Genomic DNA, 22,862 nt, shown 5'->3' with positions numbered 1-22,862 from the left:
GCAGCATGGAACATGGTGAAATTGAAAATCGTCAGGAAGTGAATCTGATCTGAAGCCTTCGATCTACATGCGCGTCAGAATTATTCGCATCTGATTGAGCATTTATGTTGCAGAGGTTGCAGGCCTCTATCCCCAAAGTAGAAACTAGTTTTAAAAAAAAAAAAAAAAAAAAAATTACAGTTTGTTTGTAAAAAAAAAATGTGTATAAGGAATATTGGGATGTATGCAATAAACTGTGTTAAGCCGAAATAACTGCGCAATCGGTAGAGCGGAATGCAATACATGGCATGCAATGCATTACAATTTATTCATCACGTGTAAACCTTTACACGTGTAATACTGCTTAAAGTGAGATTATACCCCCCAAACTAAAATTTCAGTAACTACTCTGTGTTACATAAAAGAACATTTGAAAGGATTCCCGCACATTTCCTGTGTGTAAAAACCTTTATTTTCACTGCAGTGAGCAGGAGAAACTTGCTTATCTCTTGTCATCGGCAAAGGCAAATATACAGGCGAAACTTGAAAAATTAGAATATCGTGCAGTAGTCAATTTATTTCAGTAATTCAACTTAAAAGGTGAAACTAATATATGAAATAGACTCATTACAAGCAAAGCAACATATTTCAAGCCTCTATTATTTTTTTTTTATAATTTTCATGATTATGGCTTACACCTTATGAGAGCCCCATTAAAAATAAAAATCTCAAACATTAGAATGTTGTGAAAGTGTTCACTATTCTAGCCTAAAAGTGACAGACTCTGATCAGCTAATTCATCCAAAACACCTGAAAAAGGATCCTATTTCATATTAGTTTCACCTTTTAAGTTGAATTACTGAAATAAATGAACGTTTGCACAATATTCTAATTTTTCGAGTTTCACCTGTAATCATTGCCAGCTGAAGCTCTCTGAGGAATATGTCTTAACTAACCCTTTTATTCTACTGAATATACACATCACCCTGGCAAGTGAAGACACATGCCTCAGAGAGCTTAACCCTCCTGGCGGTTTGCTAAAAATCCGCCAGGGGGCAGCAAATCCGTTTTTTAAATTTTTTTAAATTTTTTTTTCTTTTTCATGTCTCGCTACATGATAGCCGCTGCTCAGCAGCATCCCCCCAGCCCCTCCAATCGCCTCCGGCGATCGGAGATCAGGAGATCGCAGCGCGACGAATAGCGCGGATCGGCGGGTAGCGGCGGCGATCGCATTGCACATGCAGCTAGCAAAGTGCTAGCTGCGTGTAGCAAAAAAAAAATTATGCAAATCGGCCCAGCGGGGCCTGAGCGGTGCCTTCCGGCGGCATAGCCCGAGCTCAGCTGAGCTCGGGCTTACCGCCAGGAAGGTTAAGCCAGAGATGAGCAAGCTTCTCCTGCTCTCTGCAGTGAAATAAAGTTTTTTTTTTTACACACAGGTAATGTGTGGGAATGCTTTCAAATGTTCTTTTATTTAACTAACAGCAGTCACTGAAATTTTAGTTTTTGAAGTATAATCTCACTTTAACACAGTTTATTGCCTACACCCCACTGCTTTTTTTTTTCCTTGCTAAACTGATTGCACAGGAAATCACTGCAGATTGCAGCTAGGCTTAGATCTGGGCTGCCTTACAAAAGCACAACTCTCCACGCACCTGATTTGGCACCGGAATGATCATAACAGCTAATGTTTGCCTTCCTCCGCTGACATTTACCTTGATGCGCGGCCAAATCTTCTGTTCCCCTGACCACTTGACGCTTCCCGCTACACGCTCGTTTCCCAGCCTCCCCGGCGGAACCCACGCGTGTGTCATTCAAACTTCGATAAAGAGGAGGAAGTCAGGAACCTTTCCACTCCGGCATAATGGCAGCCGGGCGAGCGGAGGCACTCCGCCGAGATTGACAAGTTAATGGAACATTCAGCGCAGATCGCTTCTCGTAATGCGCGAGAGGCAGAATAACATTTTCCACGTCTCTGGTGGGTAGAACGCGACACTAGAAAACTTTAAGGACACGACGCCATCAAAGGTTTCCAGCAGACAAAGCGAACCTCATCCCAGCCGTCAAACCCCCCCCCCCCCCCCCCCCCCTGAAAGAAAAATTATATATGTTGGAAATGTCACATTTTCCGAGCCTCTTATGTTGATGGTCTTGGATAAAAGACGCGGGGCTGGGAAGGGGCAGGAGGGAAGAAGGCTCACAATCGCTGCAGCTGATAGCGCATTATGCATTAAGAGCCGCAAAACAGCCGGGTTATCTGGCTATTAAGCATCTGTTTCATCCGTCGGCTGCAAACATTAGCGCTACGTCTCAGGACCGATGTTCTCACTTCTCGAATTCCGCCTACAGTCAATGAGAGACTTGATTGGTCTTGTTACATCTCCTCGTTGTTAATGCTGGAAAGATTTTCTGCTGCCAGCGTCTAAAGGGAAGGGAGAGTGATTATTTGATTTCATTTTTTTTTTCTTAAAGGACACCCGAGGTGACATGATGAGATAGACGTGTATGTACAGTGCCTGGCACACCAATAACTAGGCTGTGTTCCTTTTTTGTCTTTCTCTGCCTAAAAAGAGTTAAATATCAGGTATGTAATTGGCTGACTCAGACAGGAAGTGACTACAATGTGACTCTCACTGATAAGACATTCCAACTATAAAACACTTTCCTAGCAGAAAATGGCTTCTGAGAGCAGAAAAGAGATAAAAAGGGTCAATAGTACATAGATTTTAGCTCTGGCATACTTCAATGAAGGTGTCATTGAGCAAAAACAACAAAAACAGTTCAAACTTTAAAAAGTAGATTTAAACATAAAATAAAACTGTGGAATATCTTAAAAAGTCATTTTTAGGAGAAGGAAGATTGATACAATCGTTTATTTCATTTGTTTATTTTCGCCTCGGGTGCCCTTTAATTTATTCCAGCAGAGTTAGTACTATACAAAAATGTTTTGGAAGGTGTTTGTGGGTTTGTGGGTTTGTGGGTTTGCCCCCCCCCCCCCTCCAATAAACAGAATATTGTGCTGTTTCAGGTTTTTGAAGTTGCTTTAGTTGGTGTTTTAAAGCATATCACCATTAAATGCCTAACCCTAACCAGCTCCCTGATAATAAATCCCATTTGAGATATCTAACCCTAATTTTCCCACTGACATTAACATCTTCTTTGCTCCTAACTGTAACCTTCTACTCAATATTAACCATTCATGATGTCTAACCCTAACCTTCCCCAAAAATAACCCTTTCCTGAATCCTAATCCTAATCTTTCCCTAACATTATCCTTTCCTGACTCTTAACCCTCCCCCACAGTTACCCTTTCCTGACATCTAATCTTAACCTTCACCCCAAAATTACCCTTTCCTGACACCTAATCCTAACCTTCACCCCAACACTAACCTTTCCTATAACCACCTATCCCTTACTTTCACCCCAACACTAACCTTTCCTGACACCTACCCCTTACTTTCATCCCAACACTAACCTTCCCTGACACCTACCCCTTACTTTCACCCCAACACTAACCTTTCCTGACACCTACCCCTTACTTTCATCCCAACACTAACCTTCCCTGACACCTACCCCTTACTTTCATCCCAACACTAACCTTTCCTATAACCACCTATCCCTTACTTTCACCCCAACACTAACCTTTCCTGACACCTACCCCTTACTTTCATCCCAACACTAACCTTCCCTGACACCTACCCCTTACTTTCATCCCAACACTAACCTTCCCTGACACCTACCCCTTACTTTCATCCCAACACTAACCTTTCCTGACACCTACCCCTTACTTTCATCCCAACACTAACCTTTCCTATAACCACCTATCCCTTACTTTCACCCCAACACTAACCTTTTCTGACACCTACCCCTTACTTTCACCCCAACACTAACCTTTCCTGACACCTACCCCTTACTTTCATCCCAACACTAACCTTCCCTGACACCTACCCCTTACTTTCATCCCAACACTAACCTTTCCTATAACCACCTATCCCTTACTTTCACCCCAACACTAACCTTTCCTGACACCTACCCCTTACTTTCATCCCAACACTAACCTTTCCTGACACCTACCCCTTACTTTCATCCCAACACTAACCTTCCCTGACACCTACCCCTTACTTTCATCCCAACACTAACCTTTCCTGACACCTACCCCTTACTTTCACCCCAACACTAACCTTTCCTGACACCTACCCCTTACTTTCATCCCAACACTAACCTTTCCTGACACCTACCCCTTACTTTCATCCCAACACTAACCTTTCCTGACACCTACCCCTGACTTTCACCCTAACACTAACCTTTCCTGACACCTACCCCTTACTTTCACCCCAACACTAACCTTTCCTGACACCTACCCCTTACTTTCATCCCAACACTAACCTTTCCTGACACCTACCCCTGACTTTCACCCTAACACTAACCTTTCCTGACACCTATCCCTAACCTTCCAGCAACATTAAACTTTTCTAACACTTGACCCGAACCTTCTAAGCCTAACAACTAAAGCTAATCTCCCCTCACCCTATCCCCAACATTCTCTCTCATCTTTCCAAGTGCCTACAGGTAGAGTTATTAGGCATCCAAAACAAACACTCTGATGTTATGAGTTTTGGTGTCTAAGCACAGACACATTTTTTTTCTCATTATTAATGTTTATTGTAAATCAAAATAAGAAATTGCAAAAGCAAAAAAATCTACAAGACAAAGTGCAGGTAGAAGCTTGCACATATAACCATAAGAACAATTATAAGAACAACAGGAGAGGTTGTAGAAACATCCAATCCTAACTTGTTCGCATTGTTACCTTTCTGACATACAGTATGCCTTGATACACAACTGATGTGTGACATTACTGAAATAGTATAGTCTGCTCATATGTTTATGATTCACCAGATTTCCAATCTCATAAAACTTTTATTTTGGTTTTGAATAATACTATTCAAAACCAAAATAAACGTTTTCTGAGATTGAAAATCTGGTTTGTAAAGAGGATTATACTTTTTTTCTTATTACTGTCTGTGTGCACATTTGAGTGTTATTCCCTCACTTGCAACCCCCAGGACCTCTATTAAGCTATCCCGGGGACAGGAAACAAAAAAAAAAGATTTTCCAAACCCAGGAGTGTAACTTGGGGCCCCAAGAAAACTCTTATGCCAACCCCCCTCCTTCCTGACAGTCTCATCACTGTGGAGAGAGACCTACAATCTGGAAATTTAAGCATTTAAAGCGGGATTGTCACCATGACAATCAAATTTCAACAACAACTGGTCTGAGTGTATTAAGTGATAAACATGCTAATCCTGCATTCAAAACTTTTCTGCTGTTATGGTTTGGAGTTATCACATACCTTAGGAGCACTGGCCCTTTAATAGCCATTGCCATTCAGTTGCATGTTGGCGTTTCTTTCTATCTATAATATATTCCTCCTCTTCCCTTTATTTCCCTGCCTAGCTGCCTTGCTGAAACATGATCCTCTGCTCACTTGTGTATACAAGCAAGGCTGAGGTGACTCAGTGATTGGAGGAGAAAAGAAAAAAGTTAAGGGAAGAAATGACAACAGTATTTAGCCTCAAACTGTGGGCAAAATACATGGTTCCCACCAGGAACAGAATTCTCTTAATTTCCATATAAAATTCACTGAAATCAAAACGTGGACAGTACAATACATATGTAATGTAAGTAGATTAAGTATTTATCTACTTATATATATGTGTTTTTCCCTGGCATAGTATGGCAAATCCTACTAAGTTTGGTGGACATGATTTTCCCATGCTTTTGAAAGGGAGCAGCACGGTGGTATAGTGGTTAGCGCTCTTGCCATGCAACACTGGGTTCCTGGTTCGAATCCCAGCAAGGTCAACATCTGCAAGGAGTTTGTATGTTCTCCCCGTGTCTGTGTGGGTTTCCTCCGGGCACTCCGGTTTCCTCCCAACTTCCAGAAACATACATATAAGTTCATTGGCTTCCCCCTAAATTGGCCCTAGACTATGATATACAGTACATGCACTACACGATACATGCAGGGCCGGCCCGCTCATGAGGCGGGGTGAAACTTTTGCCTCAGGCGGCAAGTTTCCAGGGGCGGCACCCGCCCGTCCGTGGGTGCGGGGAGCCGGCCCGCCGAGCTGGAGGGGTAGCTGGCAGGACGGGGGTATTGGGCCAGCGGCGGGAAGGGGGGTTGGAACCCCCCCTCCCTCACCTGGGTCCCCCGTCCTCCGCTCCCCTCCAGCCTAAATAGACGCAGCCGTATATGTAAGAGGCACGGGCGGGGAGACACTCACCTCCTCCTCGCTCCAGCGTGCGCTCCACTGACATCACTTCCTGCAACGCTGCAGGAAGTGATGTCAGTGGAGCGCATGCTGGGAAGAGGTGAGTGTCCTCCCCGCCCGTGCGTCTTACAAATACGGCTGCATCTATTTAGGCTGGAGGGGAGCGGAGGACGGGGGACCCAGGCGAGGGAGGGGGGGGTTCCAACCCCCCTTCCCGCCGCTGGCCCAATACCCCCGTCCTGCCAGCTACCCCTCCAGCTCGGCGGCCCCCCCCCCGAGGGGGGGGGGAGGGGCGGCTGGGGCAAATTTTTTTTTAAAATTTGCCTCAGGCGGCAAAAAGTCTAGGGCCGGCCCTGGATACATGCATAGACATATGACTATGGTAGGAACTAGATTGTGAGCCCCTCTGAGGGACAATTAGTGACAAGACAATATATACTCTGTACAGCGCTGCGTAATATGTTGGCACTATATAAATACTTAAATAAATAAGGGAGCCCTATATCAGAAGTAGGGAGAGTAAGAGGTTGGAGTACCTTCATCCCTGGGACTCAATGCTTCCCTTATCCGCCACACTTTACCTAACCCCCTTATCATACAATCCAAAACAGAAAGATTTATTTCTGAAAATGTGGATGTTTCCGGGGGAGGAACTTCCAAGGATGGGCTCCCAGACCGGAATAAAAAAAATCAAAGAAAATAACAGGAGCACCAATATAGTGTAGTAGCTAATGCAGACCTGAACTCAGAACTTTCTCTTTGCTCTAAAAAAAAATAAGCACCATCATAATAACCTTTAGGCTGCTTTCACATTAAGACGTTACAGGCGCACGTTAGTGCAGCACAGTAATGAAAAATCAATGGGCTGTTCACAGTGCCCACGTTGCGTTACATTGTAACACAGCACATCCGTTGAGAGTGCTGCATGCTAACTGTGCGTTAGACTGTGCGCACATGCTCAGTAGTGTTGGGGAGGAGTGGAGAGCGGCCAGGCACATGGCTTATTAATATTCACTGCACGGTGTGACGTGCAGTGTTTACTTCCTGGAGAGGCCGCTCTGTGCGGCGATTGGCCGGGCGGGACCACGTGATGCCGCATGCGTCCAAGAGTACGCATCACGGACGCCAGAGTGAGCTGCACAACGCGGCTCGCTCTGACGTCCACACCAGAGAGCACCAGGCGTTGCGTTAGGGGCACGTTATGTGCCCTATAACGTCCCCTAAACGCAACGTCCTGGTGTGTAAGTAGCCTTAAAGAAAAATATTTCTTTGTTACAGCTGATACAAATCCTGCAATAAATCTGCAGTGTGTCTACTTCCTGTTTTCATGGAAGCAGGCATAGGGTTAACATCCTGTGTTTACATATTAGCTGCTCGGCAGAGGCAGCTACCTGACACCGCTGAGAGATCAAATTACAGAATTACACAGGCTAAACACCGGGTGTGTGTATAGAAATGCTATTTTGTAGAGAAATTATCAGTGCTTTCAGTTTAACAAAGATTAATGACAAACAAAACCTTCAACTAAACTACTTTTTTTATGTGCATATAAAACCCAATGACTTCCCAGTACTTCTGACAGAATCTAATGCTACGTACACACATGCGACAACGATCGTTCGCTGAGAACGACGAACGAACTTTTAATTGATGAAAGAACGACCTAAGTAAAGTTAGTTTTTAAATGTGTGTAACGATCTGATCGTTAAAACGAACGTTACATCACGTAAAGCAACTATTGCACTTGCGCATAAAAATGAGAAGTTTCATGGAGAAATAGCGAAATGCGCATGTCAAGCCTAGTACGAACGACCGTTTCTAACGATGTACTACTTTTGCAAACGATCGTCGTTGGTAAAAATCCGCCAAGCTAGATCGTTAGTTTTTAACGATCTAGCTCGTCCGTCGTTAGACTTAATGATCGTTGATTGCTTTTTTTTAAACGATCGTCGTTTGAAACGATCGGGGAACGATCGTTTCAAATGACTATAGTCGCATGTGTGTACGCACCTTAAGAGACAGGAATGATTGTCAATATTTTCTTCCATTCAATGGATTATGCTAAGTGTTGAAAATGAGTAACAATGGCTCCTGCTCTGGGCAGCTACCTACTCCTGGAGCATCCTGGGAATGATTGGACAGTCAATTGTCAGCCCTACTCCAGAATTCTGTTGCCAAGGTTGCAGAGAAGAGCGATATAAGGGCTTTCTGTCTGCTCTGGAAATTCTTACTTGGCTACAGATTAAAAGGTAAATATAATTTATCATAACATTAACCACTTCGCATCCAGACCTTGTTTCCCACTTATGGACCAGATTATCCCTAATTATGACACAAAAATGAAATATATATTGTTTTTTTCAAGACAAACTAGGCTTTCATTGTATGCTATTTTTCCCTCGAACAATTTAGTTTTCTATGAATTTTAATGGGAAAACAAGGGAAAAAAAATAGAAAAAAACACATTATTTCTCAGTTTTACTAATTCTAGTTTAAAAATAAAAAGTGCTACTGTAGATAAAAAACACAAATTTTGTTTGGCTATTCTTACTGCTTATCACAGAACTTAGATTATGTTCCAGTCACAATTTATGGTGAAGATATTTGATTCTGAAATAATGCTACAGAGTGTATTTTTCACTATGAACTGAGAGAATAAAAGTATTTTTAACATAAAAATCAATCTCATTAGCTCAGGAAACATATATTCCCGTTCACCAAATAGTGCTGCATCAGATAGTGCCAGAAATGTGCACAGGAGCCAGCCCAATCCTGCACAGCACTGCTTCTGCTACAAGACATATATCTACTGACTCGTGGCTTAGATGAAGTCACAGAGGACGTATATCTACTGACTCGTGGCTTAGATGAAGTCACAGAGGACGTATATCTACTGACTCCTGGCTTAGATGAAGTCACAGGGGACGTATATCTACTGACTCCTGGCTTAGATGAAGTGACAGGGGACGTATATCTACTGACTCGTGGCTTAGATGAAGTCACAGGGGACGTATATCTACTGACTCCTGGCTTAGATGAAGTGACAGGGGACGTATATCTACTGACTCCTGGCTTAGATGAAGTGACAGAGGACGTATATCTACTGACTCGTGGCTTAGATGAAGTCACAGAGGACGTATATCTACTGACCTGTGGCTTAGGTGAAGTCACAGAGGACGTATATCTACTGATTCGTGGCTTAGATGAAGTCACAGAGGACGTATATCTACTGACTCGTGGCTTAGATGAAGTGACAGAGGACGTATATCTACTGATTCGTGGCTTAGATGAAGTCACAGAGGACGTATATCTACTGACTCGTGGCTTAGATGAAGTCACAGGGGACGTATATCTACTGACTCCTGGCTTAGATGAAGTCACAGAGGACGCATATCTACTGACTCGTGGCTTAGATGAAGTCACAGAGGACGTATATCTACTGACTCGTGGCTTAGATGAAGTGACAGAGGACGTATAGCTACTGATTCGTGGCTTAGATGAAGTCACAGAGGACATATATCTACTGACTCCTGGCTTAGATGAAGTCACAGGGGACGTATATCTACTGACTCCTGGCTTAGATGAAGTCACAGAGGACGTATATCTACTGACTCGTGGCTTAGATGAAGTCACAGAGGACGTATATCTACTGACTTGTGGCTTAGATGAAGTCACAGAGGACGTATATCCAGTAGCGTCCCTATCATAAGGCGTAGGGGGGCGGGGCGCACCGGGTGTCAGACACCCAGGGGGGTGTCACCACGACCCCCCACAGCAGAGGGTGAAAGCAGCGCTAGAAGGAGGGGCAGTGGGGGCAGCGGTGGGGAGGGGGGAAATATCCCCCCCCCCCTCCCTCACCTGGGACCCCTCCTTCTGCCTCTCTCCCCCTCCATAGCTAACTGTCGGGAAGTGCGGGGCGGCCGGAGGCGTGCTAAGAATTACTCACCTCATTTCCGCGTTCCAAGCGTGGAGCGCAGCCGCAGCGTCATGTCGTTACAGGTCTCCGCCTTCAATGCCGCCAACTGTACTTCCTGATTAGTGGAAGCACAGTGGGCAGCATTGAAGGCGGAGACCTGTAACGACATGACGCTGCGCTCCACGCTTGGAACGCGGAAATGAGGTGAGTAATTCTTAGCCGGTCACTTATTCCGGCCACCCCGCACTTCCCGACAGTTAGTTATGGAGGGGGAGAGAGGCAGAAGGAGGGGTCCCAGGTGAGGGAGGGGGGGGATATTTCCCCCCTCCCCACCGCTGCCCCCACTGTCCCTCCTTCTAGCGCTGCTTTCACCCTCCTGGGGGCAACTATACTAGCTATACTTAATGGGGGCAACTATACTGGCTGGGGGCAACTATACTAGCTATACTTACTGGGGGCAACTATACTAGCTATACTTGCTGGGGGCAACTATACTAGCTATACTGGGGGCAACTATACTAGCTATACTTACTGGGGGCAACTATACTGGCTGGGGGCAACTATACTAGCTATACTGGGGCAACTATACTAGCTATACTTACTGGGGGCAACTATACTAGCTATACTTACTGGGGGCAACTATACTGGCTGGGGGCAACTATACTAGCTATACTGGGGGCAACTATACTAGCTATACTTACTTGGGGCAACTATACTGGCTGGGGGCAACTATACTGGCGGGGGGCAACTACACTAGCTATACTTACTGGGGGCAACTATACTAGCTATACTTACTGGGGGCAACTATACTAGCTATACTGGCGGGGGGCAACTATACTAGCTATACTTACTGGGGGCAACTATACTAGCTATACTTACTGGGGGCAACTATACTAGCTATACTTACTGGGGGCAACTATACTAGCAGGGGGCAACTATACTAGCTATACTGGCGGGGGGCAACTATACTAGCTATACTGGGGGCAACTATACTAGCTATACTGGCTGGGGGCAACTCTACTGGCAGGGGGCAACTATACTAGCTACACTTACTGGGGGCAACTATACTAGCAGGGGGCAACTATACTAGCTATACTGGCGGGGGGCAACTATACTAGCTATACTGGCTGAGGGCAACTATACTAGCTATACTGGCTGGGGGCAACTATACTAGCTATACTGGTTGGGGGCAACTATACTAGCTATACTTACTGGGGGCAACTATACTAGCTAGGGGTCACCACGACCCCCCACAGCAGAGGGTGAAAGCAGCGCTAGAAGGAGGGGCAGTGGGGGCAGCGGTGGGGAGGGGGGAAATATCCCCCCCCCCTCCCTCACCTGGGACCCCTCCTTCTGCCTCTCTCCCCCTCCATAGCTAACTGTCGGGAAGTGCGGGGCGGCCGGAGGCGTGCTAAGAATTACTCACCTCATTTCCGCGTTCCAAGCGTGGAGCGCAGCCGCAGCGTCATGTCGTTACAGGTCTCCGCCTTCAATGCCGCCAACTGTACTTCCTGATTAGTGGAAGCACAGTGGGCAGCATTGAAGGCGGAGACCTGTAACGACATGACGCTGCGCTCCACGCTTGGAACGCGGAAATGAGGTGAGTAATTCTTAGCCGGCCACTTATTCCGGCCACCCCGCACTTCCCGACAGTTAGTTATGGAGGGGGAGAGAGGCAGAAGGAGGGGTCCCAGGTGAGGGAGGGGGGGGGATATTTCCCCCCTCCCCACCGCTGCCCCCACTGTCCCTCCTTCTAGCGCTGCTTTCACCCTCCTGGGGGCAACTATACTAGCTATACTTAATGGGGGCAACTATACTGGCTGGGGGCAACTATACTAGCTATACTTACTGGGGGCAACTATACTAGCTATACTTGCTGGGGGCAACTATACTAGCTATACTGGGGGCAACTATACTAGCTATACTTACTGGGGGCAACTATACTGGCTGGGGGCAACTATACTAGCTATACTGGGGCAACTATACTAGCTATACTTACTGGGGGCAACTATACTGGCTGGGGGCAACTATACTAGCTATACTGGGGCAACTATACTAGCTATACTTACTGGGGGCAACTATACTAGCTATACTTACTGGGGGCAACTATACTGGCTGGGGGCAACTATACTAGCTATACTGGGGGCAACTATACTAGCTATACTTACTTGGGGCAACTATACTGGCTGGGGGCAACTATACTGGCGGGGGGCAACTACACTAGCTATAGTTACTGGGGGCAACTATACTAGCTATACTTACTGGGGGCAACTATACTAGCTATACTGGCGGGGGGCAACTATACTAGCTATACTTACTGGGGGCAACTATACTAGCTATACTTACTGGGGGCAACTATACTAGCTATACTTACTGGGGGCAACTATACTAGCAGGGGGCAACTATACTAGCTATACTGGCGGGGGGCAACTATACTAGCTATACTGGGGGCAACTATACTAGCTATACTGGCAGAGGGCAACTATACTAGCTACACTTACTGGGGGCAACAATACTAGCAGGGGGCAACTATACTAGCTATACTGGCGGGGGGCAACTATACTAGCTATACTGGCTGGGGGCAACTATACTAGCTATACTGGCTGGGGGCAACTATACTAGCTATACTGGCTGGGGGCAACTATACTAGCTATACTTACTGGGGGCAACTATACTAGCTATACTGGGTGGGGGAAACTATACTAGCTATACTGGGGGCCACTATACTGGGGGCCACTATACTAGCTGTACTGGGGACTACTATACTACCTACACTGGCTCCTGGCGCTACCTAAACTAGGGGGCACCTCTCACTACCTAAACTATCTAGGCCAGCCAGCCCAACATCACCACCAGCCAACCAGCCCAGAATCGCTGGCAAAAAGGCCACAGCATCACCACCAGTCAGGCCAACATTTACTTCAACCAGCCAGGCACAGCCACAGCATCACCGCCAGCCAGGCCAGCCACAGCATCACCGCCAGCCACAGCATCACCGCCCGCCAGCCCAGCCACAGCATCACCGCCAGTCAGGCCACAGCATCACCGCCAGTCAGGCCACAGCATCACCGCCAGTCATGTACAGCATCACCGCCAGTCAGGCCACAGCATCACCGCCAGCCAGGCCACAGCATCACTGCCAGGCCTTTCAGTCCACACAGTATTGCCAGCCAGGCACAGCAGCCAGTAGAGGAGAATTCAGAAGCCAGGTGAGAGGTGTCTACCATATTAAGGGGGCATTCTGCACATTTATGTGAAATGCTGTCTATTTCTGTGCCTTATGACTGCTGAATTTGTCTTGTTGGTGGCCTCATGATTGCTGAATTTGTCTTGTTGGTGGCCTCATGATTGCTGAATTTGTCTTGTTGGGGGCCTCATGATTTGTTGGGTGCCTCAAGATTTCTGAATTTGTCTTGTTGGGGGCCTCATGATTGCTGAATTTGACTTGTTGGGGGCCTCATGATTGCTGAATTTGTCTTGTTGGGGGCCTCATGATTGCTAACTGTGAGACTATGGGAAAAGCTGAATCATAATCATATGAGACAATAGCCTTAACCACTTGAGGACCCACCCTTTACCCCCCCTTAAGGACCAGCGCTGGTTTGATTGATCTGTGCTGGGTGGGCTCTGCAGCCCCCAGCACAGATCAGGGTGCAGGCAGGGAGATCAGATTGCCCCCCTTTTTTCCCCCCTATGGGGATGATGTGCTGGGGGGGTCTGATCTCTCCTGCCTGCTGTGGGTGGCGGGGGGGGCACCTCAAAGCCCCCCTCCGCGGCGAAATTCCCCCCTCCCTCTCCTACCTGCTGCCTCCCCCGGTGATCGGGGCTGCACAGGACGGCTATCCGTCCTGTGCAGCCAGTGACAGGACGTCCCCTGTCACATGGCGGCGATCCCCGGCCGCTGATTGGCCGGGGATCGCCGATCTGCCTTACGGCGCTGCTGCGCAGCAGCGCCGTACAAATGTAAACAAAGCGGATTATTTCCGCTTGTGTTTACATCTAGCCTGCGAGCCGCCATCGGCGGCCCGCAGGCTATTCACGGAGCCCCCCGCCATGATTTGACAGGAAGCAGCCGCTCGTACGAGCGGCTGCTTCCTGATTAATTAGGCTGCAGCTGGCGACGCAGTACTGCGTCGCTGGTCCTGCAGCTGCCACTTTGCCGACGCACGTTATGAGTGTGCGGTCGGCAAGTGGTTAAAGGACTTACGAGGTGACATGTGACATGATGAGATAGACATGTGTATGTACAGTGCCTAGCACACAAATAACTATGCTGTGTTCCTTTTTTTCTTTCTCTGCCTGAAAAAGTTAAACATCAGGTATGAAAGTATCAATTTCTGACTGGGTCGGGACCGGGTCGGACTGGGTCAGACTATAGCATAACCCTCACTGATAAGTAATTACAGCCATAAAACATTTTTCTGTCAGTAAATGGCTTTTAAGAGCAGAAAAGAGATAAAAAGGGTCAATATTTCATAGATTTGAGCTCTGGCATACTCAATGAAGGTGTCATTGAGCAGAGATAATGAAACAGTAAAAACTTAAAAACTAGATTTAAATATAAAATAAAACGGTGGGATATCTAAAAAAGTCATTTTTAGGAGAAGTAGGATAGATATAATTGTTTTTCTCAGAAGTTTATTTTCACCTCGTAAGTCCTTTAAACCTACTTTTTTAGCTTTTTAAAACAGAAAATTAAAACTGGGGGGAGGGGGTTTCTAAAACAATACATTTTTCAGGAGTAGGATGGATGAAATTGTTTATCTTCACAGTTTATTTTCAACTTGGATTTTCCATAATGTTCATGTATGAGTTTGTATTTAGTTTAAATTGCTGTTGCCACTTTGCGATAGATAAGTGACTTTTGGGTTGCAGTTTGGGCACTCGGCCTCCAAAAGGTTCGCCACCACTGTCCTAATCTAATGTCCCTCCATTGGTAAGTTCATGTAAATTTGTCTCCACCCGTGACCACACCCACATTTTGGTCCATGCCCACACCCATTTTTCAGCGCAGCCGCACAATGTAGCCCCATTTTTCGGCTAAGCGCGCCGCATGTTGTCTTCCTGATTGGGGGGGGGGTTGTCTGTGGATAATCAGCACCGGGTGCCAAATACCATAGGTACGTCACTGCGTATATCTACTGACTCGTGGCTTAGATGAAGTCACAGAGGACGTATATCTACTGACTCGTGGCTTAGATGAAGTCACAGAGGACGTATATCTACTGACCTGTGGCTTAGGTGAAGTCACAGAGGATGTATATCTACTGACTCGTGGCTTAGATGAAGTCACAGAAGACGTATATCTACTGACTCGTGGCTTAGATGAAGTCACAGAGGACGTATATCTACTGACCTGTGGCTTAGCTGAAGTCACAGAGGATGTATATCTACTGACTCCTGGCTTAGATGAAGTCACAGAGGACGTATATCTACTGACTCGTGGCTTAGATGAAGTCACAGAGGACGTATATCTACTGACTCGTGGCTTAGATGAAGTCACAGAGGACGTATATCTACTGGCCTGTGGCTTACATGAGGTCCCAGAGGACGTATATCTACTGGCCTGTGGCTTAGATGAAGTCACAGAGGACGTATATCTACTGACTCGTGGCTTAGATGAAGTCACAGAGGACGTATATCTACTGACTCATGGCTTAGATGAAGTCACAGAGGATGTATATCTACTGACTCCTGGCTTAGATGAAGTCACAGAGGACGTATATCTACTGACTCGTGGCTTAGATGAGGTCCCAGAGGACTTATATCTACTGGCCTGTGGCTTACATGAGGTCCCAGAGGACGTATATCTACTGGCCTGTGGCTTACATGAAGTCACAGAGGACGTATATCTACTGACTCGGGGCTTAGATGAAGTGACAGGGGACGTATATCTACTGACTCGGTGCTTAGATGAAGTCACAGAGGACGTATATCTACTGACTCGTGGCTTAGATGAGGTCCCAGAGGACGTATATCTACTGGCCTGTGGCTTAGATGAAGTCACAGAGGACGTATATGTACTGACTTGTGGCTTAGATGAAGTGACAGAGGACATATATCTACTGACTCCTGGCTTAGATTAAGTCACAGGGGACGTATATCTACTGACTCGTGGCTTAGATGAAGTCACAGAGGACGTATATCTACTGACTCGTGGCTTAGATGAAGTGACAGGGGACGTATATCTACTGACTCCTGGCTTAGATGAAGTGACAGAGGACGTAGATATACTGTAGTGGTGGATAAAGTGGCTGAAGGACAACTATAATGAGAGGAAAATGGAGGCTGCCATATTTCTTTCCTTTTAAGCAATATCAGTTGCCTGGCAGCCCTGCTGATCCTCTGCCCCTAACCCTTTTAGCCATAGCCCCTGAACAAGCATGCAGTAGATTAGATGTTTCTGACATTATTGTCAGATCTGACAATATTAGCTGCATGCTTGTTTCTGGTGTTATTCAGATACTGCTGAAGCCAAACAGATCAGCAGGACTGCCAGGCAACTGGTATTGTCTAAAAGGCAACTAGTATTGTTTGAAAGGAAGTAAATATGGCAGCCTCCATATACCTCTCACTACAGTTGTCAATTGCAAAAAAAAAAAAAGAAGGGGTGGGGGGGGGGTCTGTGGATAATCAGCACCGGGTGCCTAATACCGTAGGTACCCCACTGCGTATATCTACTGACTCCTGGCTTAGATGAAGTCACAGAGGACGTATATCTACTGACCTGTGGCTTAGGTGAAGTCACAGAGGATGTATATCTACTGACTCGTGTCTTAGATGAAGTCACAGAGGACGTATATCTACTGACCTGCCAGGCAACTGATATTGCTTAAAAGAAAAGAAATATGGCAGCCTCCATTTTCCTCTCATTATAGTTGTCCTTCAGCCATTTTATCCACCACTACAGTATATCTACGTCCTCTGTCACTTCATCTAAGCTGACTCCTGGCTTAGATGAAGTCACAGAGGACATATATCGACTGACTCGTGGCTTAGATGAAGTCACAGAGGACGTATATCTACTGACTCGTGGTTTAGATGAGGTCCCAGAGGACGTATATCTACTGGCCTGTGGCTTAGATGAAGTCACAGAGGACGTATATCTACTGACTCGTGGCTTAGATGAAGTCACAGAGGACGTATATCTACTGACTCGTGGCTTAGATGAAGTCACAGAGGACGTATATCTACTGACCTGTGGCTTAGGTGAAGTCACAGAGGATGTATATCTACTGACTCGTGGCTTAGATGAAGTCACAGAAGACGTATATCTACTGACTCGTGGCTTAGATGAAGTCACAGAGGACGTATATCTACTGACCTGTGGCTTAGCTGAAGTCACAGAGGATTAGAGTTGAGCTGAAATTTTCGTAATTTCGCATTACTATAATTACGCATGCGAAATTTGCGATTACGATGCGAAATTAGCGTAGCGAAATTGCCATTAAAATCGTAATTGAAAATACCGTAAGCGTAATTTTCAACGCGAAATTTCGCGTTTCGTTCATGCCGTAATTTCGCATTAAACGCTACCGTAATTTCGCGTTAAACCGTAACGCTCCGTATAATATAAAAAAGCCGCCGACTTTAAGGGTTAATAGCAAAGCCCCCTTAAATGCTAAGAGCCTCAAATTTGGAGAATATATTAAGGAGATCAGGAGGAATAAGAGGAAAAAATTTTTTTTCAAAAAGACCTTATAGTTTTTGAGAAAATCGATGTTAAAGTTTCAAAGGAAAAATGTAAACATTTAAAAACCCGCCGACTTTAACGGTTAATAGCAAAGCCTGCTTAAAGTTTAGGAACACCAAATTCCCAGGGTATATTAAGGGGATCAGTGGGAATAAGAGGAAACATTTTTTTTTCAAAAAGACCTTATAGTTTTTGAGAAAATCGATTTTTAAGTTTCAAGGGCGAAAATGTCTTTTAAATGCGGAAAATGTCAGGTTTTTTTGCACAGGTAACAATAGTGTATTATTTTCATAGATTCCCCCAAGTGGGAAGAGTTTTACTTACTTCGTTCTGAGTGTGGGAAATATAAAAAAAAAACGACGTGGGGTCCCCCCTCCCAGACCTCTTTAACCCCTTGTCCCCCATGCAGGCTGGGATAGCCAGAATGCGGAGCACCGGCCGCGTGGGGCTCCGCACCCTGACTATACCAGCCCGCATGGTCCATGGATTGGGGGGTCTCGGAAGGGGAGGGGCAGCCAAGCTTTCCCCTCCCCCTCCGAGCCCTTGTCCAATCCAAGGACAAGGGGCTCTTCTCCACCTCCGATGGGCGGTGGAGGTGGAGGCCGCGATTTCCTGGGTGGGGGGTTCATGGTGGAATCTGGGAGTCCCCTTTAAAAAGGGGTCCCCCAGATGCCCACCCCCCCCCAGGAGAAATGAGTATAGAGGTACTTGTAGTACCCCTTACACATTTCCTTTAAGAGTTAAAAGTAAATAAACACACAAACACATAGAAAAAGTATTTTAATTGAACAAAAAACATAACCACGAAAAAAGTCCTTTAATATTCTTAATTAACCATTAATACTTACCTGTCCCTTTAAATAAATGATCCCACGCAATATCCTCGGAAATGTTCTATCAGTTACAATGTAACAAAGTTATTACAATATAACAACTTTGTTACATTGTAACTACGCCGCACCCGACGTCACTCACCACCGCCGCCGCCGCCGCGTCTGCGCTGCAGGACCCGACAGAGCTCTGAGCTATAGCTAAATGCGAAATTTCGCGAAATCCTTCTTCATTACGATTATGTACTTACGGCCATAATCGTAATTACACTAATTACGCGAAATTTCGCAAAATCGTAATTAGGTCATTACGCTCATCTCTACAGAGGATGTATATCTACTGACTCCTGGCTTAGATGAAGTCACAGAGGACGTATATCTACTGACTCGTGGCTTAGATAAAGTCACAGAGGACGTATATCTACTGACTCGTGGCTTAGATGAGGTCCCAGAGGACGTATATCTACTGGCCTGTGGCTTACATGAGGTCCCAGAGGACGTATATCTATGGCCTGTGGCTTAGATGAAGTCACAGAGGACGTATATCTACTGACTCGTGGCTTAGATGAAGTCACAGAGGACGTATATCTACTGACTCATGGCTAAGATGAAGTCACAGAGGATGTATATCTACTGACTCCTGGCTTAGATGAAGTCACAGAGGACGTATATCTACTGACTCGTGGCTTAGATGAAGTCACAGAGGACGTATATCTACTGACTCGTGGCTTAGATGAGGTCCCATAGGACGTATATCTACTGGCCTGTGGCTTAGATGAAGTCACAGAGGACGTATATCTACTGACTCGGGGCTTAGATGAAGTGACAGGGGACGTATATCTACTGACTCGGGGCTTAGATGAAGTCACAGAGGACGTATATCTACTGACTCATGGCTTAGATGAAGTCACAGAGGACGTATATCTACTGACTCGTGGCTTAGATGAGGTCCCAGAGGACGTATATCTACTGGCCTGTGGCTTAGATGAAGTCACAGAGGACGTATATCTACTGACTTGTGGCTTAGATGAAGTGACAGAGGACATATATCTACTGACTCCTGGCTTAGATGAAGTCACAGGGGACGTATATCTACTGACTCGTGGCTTAGATGAAGTGACAGGGGACGTATATCTACTGACTCCTGGCTTAGATGAAGTGACAGAGGACGTAGATATACTGTAGTGGTGGATAAAGTGGCTGAAGGACAACTATAATGAGAGGAAAAGGGAGGCTGCCATATTTCTTTCCTTTTAAGCAATATCAGTTGCCTGGCAGCCCTGCTGATCCTCTGCCTCTAACACTTTTAGCCATAGCCCCTGAACAAGCATGCAGTAGATTAGATGTTTCTGACATTATTGTCAGATCTGACAATATTAGCTGCATGCTTGTTTCTGGTGTTATTCAGATACTGCTGAAGCCAAACAGATCAGCAGGACTGCCAGGCAACTGGTATTGTCTAAAAGGCAACTAGTATTGTTTGAAAGGAAGTCAATATGGCAGCCTCCATATACCTCTCACTACAGTTGTCAATTACAAAAAAAAAAGCTTGTACAGCATTAATCTGTATTTATGACATTTTTATACGGAAAGAGGGATTTTTCCTTGAAGTAATCCTGAGCATTCTTCACGCCTCTGCCCTCTAGCCGCGTGATGCACGACCCATCCGCCTTTAATAAATCACATTACCGCCTCACATAATTTACCGCCGGCGACTCGGGCGCACAGCGGGGCGACGGCAGTGCAGACGCGGCCGCGCAGGTCGTCATCCATCTCAAGTGACTCCACCGCTGTTCTTAAGTAGCCCGGCAAAAAGGACCTCCTGAGGCCGCGTCCTTTTCACCGCCACCCCCCCCCTCCCCTCCCCCGCTCCGGCACAAGAGTCAACCCCGCCGCTCAGCTTTTTTGCCAATTGTCACGCAGCGCTCAGCCCTCCATCCACTTCCCAGGAGCTAAGAGCCGCACATTAATTCTGTCTATTATTCCCGCACTCGGCTGCGTGGCGCTGGCACTGGGGAGAATTTCAGACACACACACACACACAAAAAGGAATAAAGTGTGTGGGATGTTAATTGCAATATGTCTAGAAAAGAGGAGGCAAATAAGAAGTGTATGACAGCTGCTGACGAGAAGCCTGGCTGCATCTTCATTCACAAGAGACTGTTCAACAAAAAAATTTCACCCTTAATGTATTTTTGGGAATAGCGTTCGCTCTGCAGAAATATAAAAAAAAATAGAGAGAGAAAGAGAGAGGCAGAAACCGGCGTGACATGAGATATGCAGAACGACACACAAAAAAAGCTCTAGTCGGTTGATCGATTTTTCTGTCTTTTTTTCTTTATAAAGCTTACCAATTTTTTATTTTTTTTTAACAGTCAAAAGAAATTTTCGGAGTAGAATGGAAATGGAATGGTAATATAAGCGAGAGACGAAGCAGCGATTTGGCCGCCAGACGCTACAAAATAGCCGACAGATCGGGTAGAAGGATCGATCCCGGATATCGGACTGGGACGCACTAGGAATCGTTTTAAAATCGCGCAAGCGCTGTGTGCAGCAGTTCCTAGGCCAATTGCTGTTCCCTCCGACTTAGCATTTCTATTTTTTCCTCTTTTTTTAAATAAACTTTATTTATCATACTTACCAGGTGTCCCGATGTCCATCCAAAGCTCCGCCCCCTTATGGAAGAGGTCATAGGTGCTTCTCTAGGACCAATCAGAGAAGCTTCTGTGACCTCTTCTGTTGAAGGGGGGAGGAGCTACAGGTGGTAAATGGACATCGGGACATTCAGAAAGTATAATTAACCCCCAAATCACTGCAAAACGCTTTTCACATCGATTTTGCAGCGCTTCTATACTTAGCATTGAACGCAAACGTAGCCAATATGCTGCATGTCATGCTAATTGCAATTAACCCTAATCGCACTGGGATCGCAGTGGGTTCACCACCATTTACATACATTGACAAAGCGTTTTTTGGAATAACCGATGACTGATGGTGATCTAAAAACGCTGCCAAAATCGCCCTAGCGAGAGCTGCCTGCTTCTCCTCCACCATAGGAAAGGACATGCAGCTCAGACACGGGGCCATCATGCATTTGTCACATACCTGCTAGCAGGCTGTAAGCCTATCAAGAACGTCCCCTCATTCTGCAGCCATGACTGTAGCCATGAACAGCACATGAGATACAAGAGTATTGCAGAATGGGTGGGATCATTGCAGAGAACACTAAACACTGGCTGAGGCATTGGGGAAGGCTGGAGGCCCCTGTACTCTACACTAGATTCTCAGCCTTGACCGCCAACCTCTGCCGAGAACTGTCTATCTTTCTATAAAGCACTCTTGTCAAACTACGGCCCATGAGCCGCATTTGGCCCTCAGAGCCATTAAATTTGGCCTTGAAGTGGTTTCTCCACTTTGCATTATGTTCGGCCCACTCCTGACCACCAGGGAACTGTATAGGGGAGGGTGGAGGACCAAATAAACACCAGAGAACTGTATAGGAGAGGGAGGACCACTAGACACCAGAGAACTTTATAAGGGAGGAAGGTGGCCAGTAGACATTGAGGTTGGCCCTCGACTAGGTCCCAGTGTACAATTTCGGACCACTTTGTAGTTGAGTTTGACAGCCCTGCTCTCAGGGCTCATTTGTACTAGAGGCGTTTTTCCCATTTTTTAAGCTCTGGTGATTTTTACTATTACACGTGATTAGGGTGGCCATCCATCCGGATTTCCGCCGGACAGTCCGGTTTTTGGACCTATAGTCCGTCAGAAGGCAAAGGAGAACAGCCAGAAGTCCTTCTTTTCGGCCATCTCATCATCCATCTCCCTAACGCTGGTGCACAGGCGCAGTGGCGCTGCCTGTGATGATGTCACACGTTACGTGTGACATGTAGCCGCAGCGGGAACAGAGGCAGACTGTCCATGATTGGCGGGGGGGAGGAGCCTACTCGATGACACGCGAGCGCGACCCAGAGGCAGCCAGCCGCACCCATACTAACTACACAGCAGCCAGCCAGCCAGCCACTAGCCGCCCACTGCCAGTCGCTCCAGCTCCGCTCCGACCGCACTAGTAGTGCCACTGTGCCAGTAGCCAGACTACTAGGCAGTAAGCCAGCAGACAGCAGTAGTAGTGAGTGAGTGAGAGGCCTGCTGACCGTACTGCCACCGTCCGG

General features: G+C 46.3%; 1 protein-coding gene across 5 annotated transcripts in view; it reads right to left on the bottom strand.

Moving 5' to 3' along the window:
- SYT14 (synaptotagmin 14) overlaps positions 1 to 22,862 on the bottom strand; it is a 298,006-nt gene that overhangs the window by 20,785 nt on the left and 254,359 nt on the right. Inside the window, exon 7 of one of the 5 annotated variants that reach the window (XR_011019496.1) lies at positions 2,345 to 2,398. The exons of the other annotated variants lie outside the window; for them this stretch is intronic. The gene's annotated coding sequence lies outside the window, so the exon portion shown is untranslated. Of the gene's footprint in view, positions 1 to 2,344; positions 2,399 to 22,862 lie in introns of those variants that run through there. 5 annotated transcript variants of the gene reach the window in all.

This window comes from Hyperolius riggenbachi, chromosome 4, assembly GCF_040937935.1.
Source record: "Hyperolius riggenbachi isolate aHypRig1 chromosome 4, aHypRig1.pri, whole genome shotgun sequence".
In the NCBI taxonomy this organism is placed as follows: Eukaryota; Metazoa; Chordata; class Amphibia; order Anura; family Hyperoliidae; genus Hyperolius; species Hyperolius riggenbachi.
The sequence above is the reverse complement of the archived record's forward strand: the minus strand, read 5'-3'. Positions and strand labels throughout refer to the sequence as shown.